General features: G+C 41.2%; 1 long non-coding RNA gene across 1 annotated transcript in view; it reads right to left on the minus strand.

Moving 5' to 3' along the window:
• Positions 1-1,900: 1,900 nt before the first annotated feature.
• Positions 1,901-14,070, minus strand: part of LOC135297415 (uncharacterized) — a 73,421-nt gene continuing 61,251 nt past the window's right edge. The window contains exon 6 of the long non-coding RNA XR_010359426.1: positions 1,901-4,085. This is a non-coding gene — a long non-coding RNA (uncharacterized LOC135297415). The remainder of the gene's footprint in view (positions 4,086-14,070) is intronic.

Genomic DNA, 14,070 nt, shown 5'->3' on the forward strand with positions numbered 1-14,070 from the left:
CCACATGGTTTGCCTAGTTCCCAGCAACAGTAGGCAATTCCAAAGACCTCTTTTTGCAGGATGTCAGATTGATGAACCAAAATTAGTCGTCCTTTAACTGAATTTATCTTCTGCTATCCCTTAATAGCACTTCCAGAATGGAACAGTTTCTGATAACCTGGCTCACACTAACTCTTCACCCCTCCAGAACCCACACTATTAATTCTCATAATAAAGCCTATTTTAAATATATCTTTAATCCTCTGAGAAAACCAATTTCATCCTTGAATGTTCCATTGATCTACAGTAAATAAATAGGCATTAGGGAGAAACATTGTTTATTTATTTGCTTGCCACTTAGAATTTAATCCTGGGATTCTAAAAGGACAATTATAAATTTCTCTAACAGTCCCCAGGGTATGCTTTGAATGTAGTCATCTAAGATAGGACTCTTACACTCCAGGATGCCACTGCATTACAGCTTAGAAAGATTATAGCCAAACAGCACTCATTTATTATAAAGAGGGATGAGTAGTAATTCCAGGACACACACACTAGATGAGATTTCAGCCCTGTCTAGTTTGTGTACAGTGTGGAATGCATCTGGAAGATTTCCAAAGCCTGCTTACATAGAGCACAGTCTCACCAAGAGAGACTTCCTGGTAAAATCTTGTTGGTAAAGAGAGGGGTTTGGAGCTTCTTCAGTGAAAGAGAGTTTCTACCACTTATCAAGCTGAGTTTGTACAGCTGCAGACTTATAGCCATGTGGAAGGACTGTGGACATCTGAGCTCTTATACTGGAAAATCTAAGGCCAATGGTTGCTTCACTCAGCCTTTCATTCTTCTTGAAAATCAAAGGATGGGGGTTTTTTGGAAGAGACAGGCCTAGGAATACTATGCTGGAAGGGGCCAGAAAAGTCATTGCAGCCCATCACATACAACTGGAAGAAACAAGTCTGCTTGACCATGAGCTCCTACAACCACAGGTCATAAAACACTCTCATGACTCATGAAAGAAATGCTTAAGTTCAAAAGACTGAAAATTATGAAGACCTCACCACATACCCAGGAAAGCAGTAGTTAATCACTCTTACAATTTAAGGGGGAAAAAAGCAAACAAAACAAAACAAAAATATCCAAACAAAATCCTCATTTCCTATTTTGTCCAGCCTTTTCCTGGGACAGGAAAAAAACTATCCAGTAATCAAAAAGATCTTCATTCAAAGTACATCTAGGAAACATTCGGTCATGGTATTGGATAAACTAACTAAACTGAGATTATGTGTATAGGGTTTCCACGTCTCTGATCATTCTCCTAATGTCCTTTTCTAAGCTCTTCCTGGTCTGTCAGCCACAGCTTCAGCAAAACCAGACAGCAAGGAATGGTAATAAAACGAGAAAACTCTACAAGCAATACATTTCTACTGTAATTTTAGGGTGGTAGGAGGATGCTATTCAGTAGGGAGAAGTGAAAGAAATGGCTGCACCATGATACAATCTTGCTTAAACGCTTTGGAGACTCCAGCTCCCCAGTGTGTGTCAACACGCAGCCTGAAGGAGCAGCTGAGCCAGAGCCCTAGGTTGCACACAGCCAAACTAAATGCTCAACACAGCGAGGGTGAAGTCTGCTTTGTGTCACTGGAGAAAATTAGGCTGATATCTAACAGATGACATTTGCCAGTAAAAAGGATTGTTCACATTGTGTTTGTCTTCTGGGAGAACATTCCACGACTGACATGCATCCACAATCCATGCAGGTACTGAGTGTAACCTTGCTGTAGATGGCTTCCAACCTGCTACACAGGTCCTACCAGGATACAAATTCTCAAGATAACAGTCTTTTCCATTTAATTTATGAATCTTCTTCATGCTCATGCATGCTTCATGCCTTAATTAGTATTAATTAAAGACTAATCACATTCATAGCAGCCAGGTGCTGAACAAATTTGTCATTTGTCTTTGCAAGGCAGAGCACCATGGGCCCTGGCCACGTGGGGAGAAGGCAAGAATGGAGACCACCTCTGTTCCTGCCTTGTGTTATCTCTGGGCTCCTGTTGCTCCCTTTGGTGCTCAGAGTTACAGACTGCAGCCTCATTGTGTAAGGAGTTCTGTGACAGGACACAAAGTGGTCTCTGCCTCAGAAATATCTATTGTACCCTGGCACGAAGGCAAAATGCAGACAGCCTGTCTGCACCACCACTCTTATTTCCCTCTCTCCTTACAGACTCTGCCCCGCAAATGCAGCTGCAGCACCATAATGCTTAACATGTAAACCAGTCAGTGTTGTCCCTTCTGATTAGATTTTGAGGCAATGAAGGACAGAAAGGCCAGTGACTTGCCCCAAATCGCAGTGAAAATTGGCAAGGTAGTTGGAAATAGAGTCCTAATCTGCAGAGATCTGCATGGTATCTTCACTGTATGGTCAAAATTCATCAGATGGAGTATTTTGCCACTGAAAACTGATTGCATACAAGAACACAAGGGCTCAGTTTCCTTTAAGTCATTTGCAAACCAGAATTTGGAGAATAAATTCCTCTTTCTATGTTAACAGAGACATGGTTGGCACTATGAATCACACAGTATGGAGTGAGACATTCCTGTCTCTTCTAGATCTTATTTAAGTCAGACACAAAGAGTTTAGCCAGGCAGATCATGCACACAACAATTACTTGAAGCCGATGAGAAAACCCTCCAAGGGTTCATCTCGCTTCTTGAAGAGCCAACACACAGAGGAGTTCCCTGCGATGCCTTTCATGATCTCTATTGTTCACAGGGTACTAAAGTAATGAATAGCCTTTATTTTTCCAAGATTCAGCCACAGAATGTGCATGCTACCATTAAAAGGAAAACAAAAGTGCAGAAATGCCAAGATACTATGTAACACACAGCCCTTCATCACTTGCCTTGATGCACAGTGTTACAAATTTTATCTAATCAACTGACATTTTAAGTAGTGGAGAATTTAACAAGAATAACAATGTGGTGACAATTTAGTCTTTCTTACCCCTCCATAAAAACACTGTCTTCTGTTTGGTCTAGATTTAGGTCAAGACATTTCACTAATTTGCTAGTCATTAAAAAGATATTTTTATACCCAGCCTGTAATATTATACTCTTCAGTGATTATGATAGTTCCCAACAGAATTCCAGACTTGAAAATGAAGGCTGGGAAGCTGAGCTGCAATTATGATACTTTAAATAATTCCACAAAAGTAGAACCACTGTTAAATAATTTATAGTCTTTGATCTTGTCACAGATCTACTGAAATCTTCACATCACTCAAGCTAAATATTTTCAAACAGAAATGGGATAGGTTACTTCCCTCCACCCCCTTCTGTCTCTGTGGGAGCCAAGGAAAATAACGGTGACAGGGGCCAAACTCTTCATTACTTTGGTGTAAGCTCCTTCTTGCGTGAAAATTCTTCCTCTGGCGTTCAAACATATCCAGATATTCGTCTTTCACCAGAGCATCCTGAAAGGTTAAGATAGTAGCGCTTATTTTTGAATCACAGAATCATTAAGGTTGGAAAAGACCTTTAAGATCCTCAAGTTCGACCATCAACACAGCAACACCACCATTTTCACTCTTTAACCATGCCCTCAAAATAGATTTACCTCCAAAATGAAATAATTCCCAACATTTTACAAAACAGAAAATGTAATCTTTCAACTCTGCACTTTGCACAGCTATAGAGACATAGAGTTGGAAGGGACCCATCAGGATCCCTGCATTCCAGTTCCTGGCCCTGCACAGGTCACCCCAGGAGCCACACCATGTGCATTAGAGCATGGTCCAAATGATTCTTGAACTCTGTCAGGTTTGGGCTGCAACCACTTCTCTGGGGAGCCTGTTCCAGTGCCCAACCACCTTCTGGATGAAGAACCTTTCCCTAATATCCAACTTAAACCTCCCCTGACTCAGCTTCAGGCCATTTCCTCCAGGTCCTGTCACCGGTCACCAGAGAGAAGAGATCAGTGCCTGCCCCTCCTCTTTCCCTCATGAAGAAGTTGCAAGCTGCTGTGAGGTCCCACCTCAGTCTCCTCTTCTTCAGGCTGAACAGACCAAGTGCTGCTCCTCATGTGGCTTCCCCTGCAGACCCAGCACCTAACAAGAAAGAAGAGACAAGAGAATCTTCAGACAGGACATCAGTTCTACCAAAATTCTGTGGATCTGTGCCAGGAAGGTGAGGGAACCTCACACAACAGGCTCAGCCACACTGCCAAACCTCAGCAGATGCCCTCATGCCTAGAGAGGCACCGAACACAGCTGCTTTACTCAAGTAAGTGTCAGCTCCTAAAGGCTGGTAAACAGGGACACACATGAAAATGCAGACTGTGCTAAACTGCATGGTTAAAACAGAAAAAAAACAAAAAACTTCTGTAATTTGTGGCCTGTTTAGTTGCAATCCACCTCAATGTGGTCCTTAACAGGGTTCTCAGCACAAGAAAGATGTGGACCTGGCTGGACCGAGTTCAGGGGAGATCACTGAAGACAATCAGAGGGATAGGACACATCTCTTATGGAGACAGGCTGAGAGAGTTGGGGTTGTTCAGCCTGGAGAAGGCTCCAAGGAGACCTGAATGCAGCCTTCTAGCACCTATAGGGGGGCTTATGAAAAGAAGAGAAAAGGACTTTTTATACGGGAAAATAGTGACAGGACGAGAGGAAGTGGTTTTAAACTGGAAGTGAGCAGGTTTAAATTAGATGTTAGGAAGAAATCCGTTATTCAGAGGGTGGTGAAGCAGAGGAACAGGCTGCCCAGAGAGGCTGGTGGATACCCTATCCCTGGAAGTGTTCAACGCCAGGTTGAATGGGGCTTTGAACAATGCAGTCTAGTGGATGGCATCCTTGTCCATGGCAGGAAGATTAGAACCAGATAACCTTTAATGTCCCTAACAACCCAAACCATCCTATGGTGCTGCTACTCAGGGATACAGACTGCTCAGTTACTACCAAGTGCAGTGGCCAAATAATCTACTCTAGCGAAAACTGAGCTTCTCAGTTAAAAACATCTTACAAAGTCGACTTCAGAAGCACTGGAAATTATTTTGGAAAAAATTTATCTCTAATTAGCTGAGCCCAGGAGCTAAGACAAGACAAGATAACATATCTTAAACACCTTTCGCTGGAGGCAAACCCAAGTCTGCATCCCGTTGCAGCCCTCAAATTCCTATGTGCACGTGTGTGTACAATTACAGCAGCTCTGCTGACTGATAACTTGTTAAATTGACATAACTTGACTGTCAGGGTCCTAAGACTAATGAAACATGTAAAGTATGCCAGAAGTAAACAGCAGCTTTCTAGGAAACACTTAATTTACATTCTAATTAATGCAATGTGGGGCAGAAGTCATAAATAAAGGATTCAATCACAGCTCACTGTATAATAGGCAGACTAGTTTTACACACCTGATATGACAGACAAGTACTAATGTGGGGTTATGGAAGATGCCAGACCTAAACCAGCTCTTCACATCCACAAGAGACAAAGAGGTGCAACACCTAAAAACACCCAAAGGTTTAATGCTGCAAATGTCTTTTAAAAGTTTCCCTCCCTAGGAATAAACCACTTTTTTTTCTTTTCTTAGAAGATGACAAGTGTAAAGAAAATTTCATCTAGAGGAGTCCTTGAAGGTTTGACAAACAGGATTTGAACACCACACCTTCAGGCTCATTAGCACTGGTGATGAGTACTGCTCATACCCTGAATGCCCTGGTAAAGATTGGAGTGTCACTTTTCAAACAGCTTGCAGAAGTCTTCCCAAAATAGCTGCCACCACCAAGGAACTCTGTGCATGCTCCTTGAAACGGATGATCACCAGGTCCGAATCTTGCTATTACATTTTTCAGACCTGTCACACATAGCATACTGCCTGCAACAGGCATTTTTTTGGATTAGGTAGAGTTTGTGGATGGATTCCTGCTGTGGTCTCACCTATAGCCTCACACTATCACAATTATGGTGCTCCAGCCACTCCCTTCAAGGGGCCATATTATGCAGTTAATGCCAGCTGGTGAGCCCTGAACACAGTGGGGCAGCAGAAAAGGAGGCTGGTTGCATTTAGCCACAATAAATTAATCTACATAAAACCATTCAGAAATTCAATTTTGATGTCCTTTTTTTTGTGGGATGGTACATGTGGTTTACATTACTTTGAGAACACTTTGGTAAGCCCTCTGTTGTATTTATTAAATGCAATCAATTCAATTTAAGAAAAAGAAATTAAGTTACTTGCTTTCTAATTACAAACAAACAAAATTATTTTAAATATCCCGCTTTTCTTCCCTGCTGAAACTACAGTAGAAAAACCAGCCTATGTAAGTGACAGAAGGTTATTGCAAACCAAGCTGATGAAATGAAAGGGAACAGTAAACATCAGCACCATAATAAAAGTAAAGTCCCTTTTCGCTTTTAACTGCCTCTCCTCACTTGCTTCACATTTCCCCACTACTCCACCACAAGCAGCAACTCTTTCCATGGAACCCTCTATGCTCATTCATTTTTGTGAAAAATACTTCCTCAGGAGCTATTTTTTTTTTGCAACCATAGTGATAAAATATATTACTGGCAGGACTCTCAGGATTATAAATAGGTATCATTCGTTGTTTAATTTCAGTAAGCCAGGACAAAATCACTGAGGTTTTTGCACACATGACTTTCATTAGAAGCAACGTACAACTGAAAACACATTAGGCTCTTGTCTATAATTTTTCCTTATTTCTATTTGTTTATGCCTTCGTGTAATTAGAAGGTTGGAAATTTTGGGGGTGTAATAGCAAAGGTTCTGGGGAAAAAACACTGACAACTGAGGAAGGGGCAAAGTCACTCACACTAGGACAGTAACTACCAATCTGTCAGAAAAGTGTTTTGTTTTGAGGTTTTTGCTTGTTTCCATTTTTGTTAAATTGTTTAAGATGTGTTACTTTGGTAAATATCCATCTAACTCCAAGTGCTACAAGTTGAGCATGCTGTCAACACCGTGCTTGAAGAAAGTCTAGTCTGAAAATTTAATACATTATTCCAGCTGAAACCTAACAGACAGTTACTTTCTTCCCAAATGTCCACGTTCCCTCACTGAAGCAATGAGACCAAAGCTGACATTTCATATGCCTCAAAGTCAGACAAGCAGTGCCAAAAATAACCATAAAAATGAGTGCAAGCTTTCCTTTGGGCCAAATCTTTCAAGGATTTTCCTTAAAATTCATATCAATGATCCTTAGGTAGGACTTGCAGATTTTTCAGGGCTTGTAAGCACTCTGTATTATGAGCAAAGACACAGAATTGATAAAACAACACAGAATTGATGTGACGCATAGAAGAAGTGTTCAACACTTCACATTTGGTACTGAACTCTGCAGCAATCCCCATCTTGCCACCACGGCCATGGACAGAGGAGGCACCACCAGGGCTAGCAGATCTCCAAGGGTTAAGCAGCGATGGGTGAGGGCGGGGTCATATTCCAGACTGGCAGTGGAGCTAAGCCACAGCATTCACCAGAAGGGAGCTGGAAGGATTTGCTGCTTGGGAGCCATTTCATGCCACCCTCAGGCAAGTCTCCCGTAGAAGTCAGCAGGACGCTCCTCTGGTTATGGGCTGCAGCAGGATTTGGCTTCAGCTCTGAAGAAAAGGGATTCATAGGGGGAGCTTCTGGTAGCAGCATGTACACAAGGGAAGTTGGGCACAGCAGCATATTTCTTTCAAAATCTCCCTGCTCCTGAAAGGCCACCCATGGGACGCAGCCATCTCTCATGTAGCTATTGTTTTCCGTGGACATGAGCCATGTATTAACAGCCTCTCAGGCCTTGTGCACAGAAGACAAAGACTGCCCTCTGCCTTCCTGCCTTCAGAGGCCACTCGCAGCACAAACAAGGCAAGGCACCAGAATACAGCTACCTTCCCAAAACAGGCTCCAGCAGCACCCAAGATAATACCTACAGCCAGCATGGCAGCAGCAGAAGGAACCCTCCTGGAAGAGCTGGAGGGCACCTGGAGCAGATGAACCCAGTCAGTGATTTAGTAAGGACATACTCTAATTTAAGAGCCAGGGGCTGTATGGTAGTGAATCAGGAGGGAAAAAAAGGAACCGTTTCACACAAACGTTTTACTAATTTCACCACTGTCAGGTTGAGCTTCTCTCGTACAGAGAAAATTCAAAGAGTGGGGGCTGGAATGAGAAGGCTTGACTCCAAAGCCCTTTCTTGAAGCAGTATTTTAAGGAGTTCAATTAGATTTCCTTGCAACCTTCCCCTTCATGCCTTCCTTAGGTTGGTTTTTTTTTTGTTGTTTTTTTGGGGGGGGGGGTTGGGTTTTTTTTTTTGTGGGGGGGAGGAGGGGGCGGGGCAGGGCAGGGCAAGCATTCCCTGCAGAAGCAGGATGAAATTTAACAATAGCAGAGTTATCAGAAGCCTCATGTGTCAAATAAACACTACATTTCTCACAAATAGAAAACACACAAGCCATAAATCAAGGGTCCAGCAGAGAGAGCCTTGTCGCTGGGAAGGTGTCAGTGCACATGGGTTTGGATGGCTTCTGCCCTCAGGCTGCCTGAAGGAAGTTTTGACCCAGGATATTAATACAGCTTATTTGATACAGAGTGAACCAGGCTGGGGCTCCAAGGTCTGTTTACATTACAAGACTGAGGGCCTTTGGGAGATTAACACCTAGAGAAAACGCATCTGTGTTTGTTCTGGGTGAGGCTACAATTTAAATTCTTATGTTATCACACAAACTAGACATGATAGATAATCAATGCCCTGTGATAGTTAGTACTGAGGAACTGAGCTAGTTTTTTTTTTTTTTTTTTTGCAGGGTCATTATTCAACATATCATTCTTGCCATTTTCATTTCTATTTAAAGTCAAATCAGGCATTTATTTTCCTGAGACTTTTATGAATGCATATGTACATTTTCTTCTCTCAACATAAAGCAAAACTGCCTGGATTATGTCAGTTCTGTACTTTTTTTTGCAGGGATATAAAATATATTACATTGTTGCAAAACATTACATCACAGATATTGAACAGACATCAGACTAAAAGTGATTTTAAGACGGCTTCCAGTCATTCTTGTTACCTAGAAGCAGTAGCAAGTTTAATTGTGGCCATGACATATGTCCATCAAATTTCTCAAAACCTTTAGAAGGGAGTCTGCAGCATCCCTCGGTAACCTATTCCAGTAATTAACAATCCTATTCATATAGATATTTTTTAAACAACCAAAAGCCTTGTTTTGCTACTGATAAAGCCAGTCTCTGGATTTTTCTCACATCTTTAATCTACACTTTAGGTTAATCTACACTTTAGGAAACTCCACCCCTTTGAAAGCACTGACAGCTGAATGCGAGGCTATAGACACACTGCCCCTACAGATATGAAATTAAATACAGAGACACAATGGCAATCTGGGCAGAGAGAACAACAAGCACAGATCAGGGCCAGTAGCACTGTTGAGAACTAAGTGTGTGATACTTTTCACATGCCTGAGCAAGAAAAGCACTGATCTGATAAATCTGAGTTCAGTTTAGTTTTTACAGAGAGCCTTCTATTAAACATGTGTGAAAACATAGTGCTTGCAGTCCTACACTCCACAGCCACGGTGACTGATAGATCTGCATCCCTTTCTAAGAGCAGTTGCCTACAAGACTTATACCTTTCCTCAGACATATCTTTTCTAGACAAAAACACACAAATCTTTCAATCTTTCAGCACAGATCATAAGTCTCAAATAATATGGGTCATTCTTCTAGATTACATCCCACTTTTCTGTATCACTTTTAAAATAAGTGAAAAAACACAGATCCAAAAATCCATCTACTGACTTCTTGCCACTGGACAGAGGTGTCTTGCACACTAAGAGGTGCTCTCTTAATACTGCATCTTTTATTCCTGTTCCACTTTCCAGGCACTAAAGCTCCATCTTCCCTCCTGCTGCCAAGTCCCTGTGTGGTCACAGATTCTCTGACACATTCTCTTTTGCAGTTGTATAATCTGAGTGCCTTCATATTTTTCCCAATGTATCCTGTCTGTTTGTTCTTCTAATCCTGTGTGCTAAAGCACTTCTGTACCCTCAGTCTAAATTTTCTGTTTCATGTTCACTTTCTATCTCATCATTCAAGCTACTAATGAAAATATTGATGGGAACCAGGCCCAAAATTAAGCCTCTCCAAGAGCAAAAGTGAATTCTCCTTTTAGCAGGGTATCACAACTAACTGCCTTCTCAGCGTGGGGCTTTTAAAGAATGAGGCCATCCCCAGAAAAATTTCTGGATTTTTCTCCACTTTACATGAGAGCATATAATCTCCCATAGTGTCAAAAATCCTGGTTTAAGTCAAGATGTATCACATTTACCACTTTTACCTTATCCACTAAGCCAGTTTCCCTGGGAAGGAAAGAAATTAGATTGGTTTAACATGATTTGTTCTTGACAAATACGTGTTGACTCTATTTTATCACCTTTTTATCTGCATGGTGCTTACACATGGACTGCTTAATAATTTGTTCTAGTATCTAATACCTTTCAAGATATCAAGGTTACACTGATCAGTGCATAACTCCCAAGACCCTCTCCCTTCTCCCTTTTTTATAGATAGATACTACAGTCTGTTAAGAATTCAGTGCAGAAAAACACGTAGGTCTCCAGGAGAAGCAAAACTTTGTGTGCATGGTGAGAGTGCACGTGCCTAAAATTGCCATGTGCAAATTTAGGCAAAAAACACTGAACAGTTTTCTTACAACCGTTTGGAAAAATATAAGTTGAATTTATCTTCTTATCATTTTGGGATGAGACAAAAAATAAACAAAGTGTAGAGTAATGCATGACCAGCAATGAATATTGTATAAACAGAATTGTTCATTGTCACAGAAATACGATCCCTATTATGTAACCTATTCCAGCTTCCTGCCAATGGGTGATTATTTCCTACAAAGTATTTTCCACTGCTTTGTTCAACAGAGATTTAAGCAAATCAGTAAATAGCTTCCCCATACTCCCCTTGGGAAATTGTTGCACAGCTATATAATAGTCAGTTTGGTCTCACTGAAAACAATAATACAATACTGAAACATATTTAATAGCAGCTAATTGTAACAATAAATATGTAGTAGTAATACTACCCCTCCTGGCTTTGTCCCATAGAGACAACTGTTTCCATTCACAGATATTATACCTATTTATTCTTCTGTTTCCCCTCTGATTTTTGAATACATACACTTTTTGTGTTTTCCACTGTATGCAATCACAATGAACTTCAGCATCTGCAGAGGTGCCTGGAGCATACAGGCACACTTGATCTTCTATTTTTTGGGTGCAGTTATACCACACTGTCATTGGTCTCTGCTGTGGCTCTTGGTGCACAGGAAAGCTTTTGTGAAGGAGTTGATTTGCAAACAGGAAGAATAAGAGAGAACACTCCATCAAACTCAGTTACAATGCCATATATAATGCCTCATATACAACGCCTCATCACAATGACTGCTGAGACTTATTTCTTCATACCAACACTTGCATTTATTGAAATGAAGTGGGATTAGATTTGATGTTGATTTTTGGATGCCCAGCATACTGCTCTCCTTTTTGGGTAGTGGCTGGGACTGAAGAATACCTGCAGTACTACATGATTTACCCTCTGCTGTTTCCCATGAATAAATGCTGTTTCCCATTCTCTGTGTGTTTAAATCAGAGGCAGTTGACCTGTTTAGGATATGATCTATTCAGATAATAAAACCCACATGGCACATAGTAAAACGTTTTAATCCATGATCCATGCATATACTTCTCTAGAAACAAAGATGGTTACAGACTGTAGCATATAAAATTTGCCCTGGGCTAGAAAGCCAAAGCCCTTTAGCACAGAGACATTTTTGAATTGTGAACTTTATAAAACCCAACTCATAAGTTCTGCAGATGTAGCTTATTGCTGAGAAAAGTCTAAGATGTTAAGTGCCAGTGTTAGCTCATATAAGCTGGTATTTGTAAGTGTGATGTAGCACTTGTATTGTTTTTCTCACCTTTTCTATATAGCAAAATCAAGATATTTTAAATTAAGGCTTGGGGTGGTGGCATGGTGGGGGTGTTTAGGAGTTTAATGGGGGTAAGGATGTAGTTTTGTCCTTTGCCATTTCTAAAAATTGTACAAATCGAAGCATATTTTTAAAGGGGATTTTACAACCTGTTTAATAACTTTTTAAAAGGTTCTAGTATTGCATCATGGGACTGTGGATACGGTAGGTCTTTTCCTGCACAAATGAGCAATAACACACCCGAGCAATGCTTAGTAACATTAATAGCAGTTGCCATCCAAAAATTCTGTCTGATTTTTAAGCAAAGGAATCCAGTTGGCTTGAAATGTTATTTAAAGACATGGGGTTTGGACACAGACCCACACAAGCTGTTCAGCAGCAGATTATCCAGACTGTATCAGTTTTCCTCAACGTTATGGCTGCCTACTACTATAATTTTAAGTTGCTCTTATCCAACAGCAAAAAGGCATAGAAAGTTATTCAAGGTCCTGCACAGAGGGATGCCTTAGACTGATGACCACTGGCTCTTTCTTTTACCTGGCTGCAGACAGACAGCAATGAATTCTGTGTATCCATGGTAGAACTCAGCCAGAGGTTTTTCCTTTTGGCATTTCATGCTTTGGAGAAACTTTTTTGCAAGCTAATAAAAATGCCAGGAAGACCAGCTGCTCTTAAACAGTTTGCAGGAAGGCAGATATAATTAATTCACAAGTTGGAAGCACATTTGACAGAAAGAATTGTTTTGTTACCCCCAAAAAATCGAGAAGCTCATATGTGAAATGTACGTGCAAATACATCTGCTCTCACTTAAATCCATACATTTACACCACCCTAACTAAGACACTGTAGCCATCTCTCACAGCTAGCCATGAAGATGATTTGCAGAATAATCTAAATACTGCTCTGCAAGGAAAAGCTTGATCAATAGGCCCCATAACTTAGAAGGTATGAATTTATGTTACTTTAATGGTATGTCCAAGAACATTAGGACCAATCAAAGGCTATCCAGCTGGCCACATTTACCAAAGCTTTGTCTTTCTTTAGGTCATCACAATTGTGATTCCCACCAAACCCAATCTCCAAGACTTACTGCAATTAGAACGCGATTATTTAAGTATTTCCCCCTTGCTTTTTCATTTTTTCAACTATATTCACATAAACTTGTCACCCATTTGCATACATTTGAGCAGTCTGCCTGCCTATAAGGCATCTGCACTTTTATGTTCATTTCTCTGACATCTGGAGTGCTATAAATTCAATGTTTGCCTTCATTTTTTCCTTTTTTCTCTCCCCCTATCCACTAAAGAAGTACTGGCACTGGCACGGATCAATCCAGTCACATCCAGACCCAAACTCACTGGATATTTCCAAGCTTGAATGACTCAAATGGACCAAGAAGTTAAGAGTGGTGGGGAAAAAAACCTATCAATGGTGCCTCTGTAAGGAAAAAGCAGCATTGTCATCAACTGCAATATGACTCAAAGGCAAAAACTAACAGTGAACAACTAAAATGGTTGAAGTTGCCTCAGGGCACTTTGGAAGAGAATACTGAGGCAGGTATGATGAGCTGCCACCCACTTCTGCTACATCCCTGCTGGGGAAGCAGGAGTTGATGCCAACACCCCAGGGGAAAAACATGCCTTAGAACAGCTCCAGGCTGACCAACTGAGCAGCTCAGCCTCCCTCTGTGCTTCCCTCGGATGACTGGAGAGGTAAAGGACCACCATACCCCAGTGAGTGTGGGGACACTACCATGAGCAGGGAAGCTGTGCACGTGTTTAGTGGGAATGTCTGGAGGAGCCAAGCACCCAAAAGGGATTCACAAGAACCACTTTGCAAACCTCTGAGATATTGCAACACACAATACAAACATAAAATTAAGTTTTGTAAATCTGGCCAGACACCAAAGGCTTTGGAATTTGGCTGAACACAGAGTTCCCTGATTCTTCCCCTGACTCTCAGCTTTCTCTGCAGACTGAATCAAAAAGCACAGATAATACCAGGCTGCTCAGTCTCCTGCTGCCCATACAGTGATATATTTTTCTTGCTCCATTGGGACAGATGAAATAAGA

This window comes from Passer domesticus, chromosome 3 (assembly GCF_036417665.1).
Source record: "Passer domesticus isolate bPasDom1 chromosome 3, bPasDom1.hap1, whole genome shotgun sequence".
NCBI lineage: Eukaryota > Metazoa > Chordata > Aves > Passeriformes > Passeridae > Passer > Passer domesticus.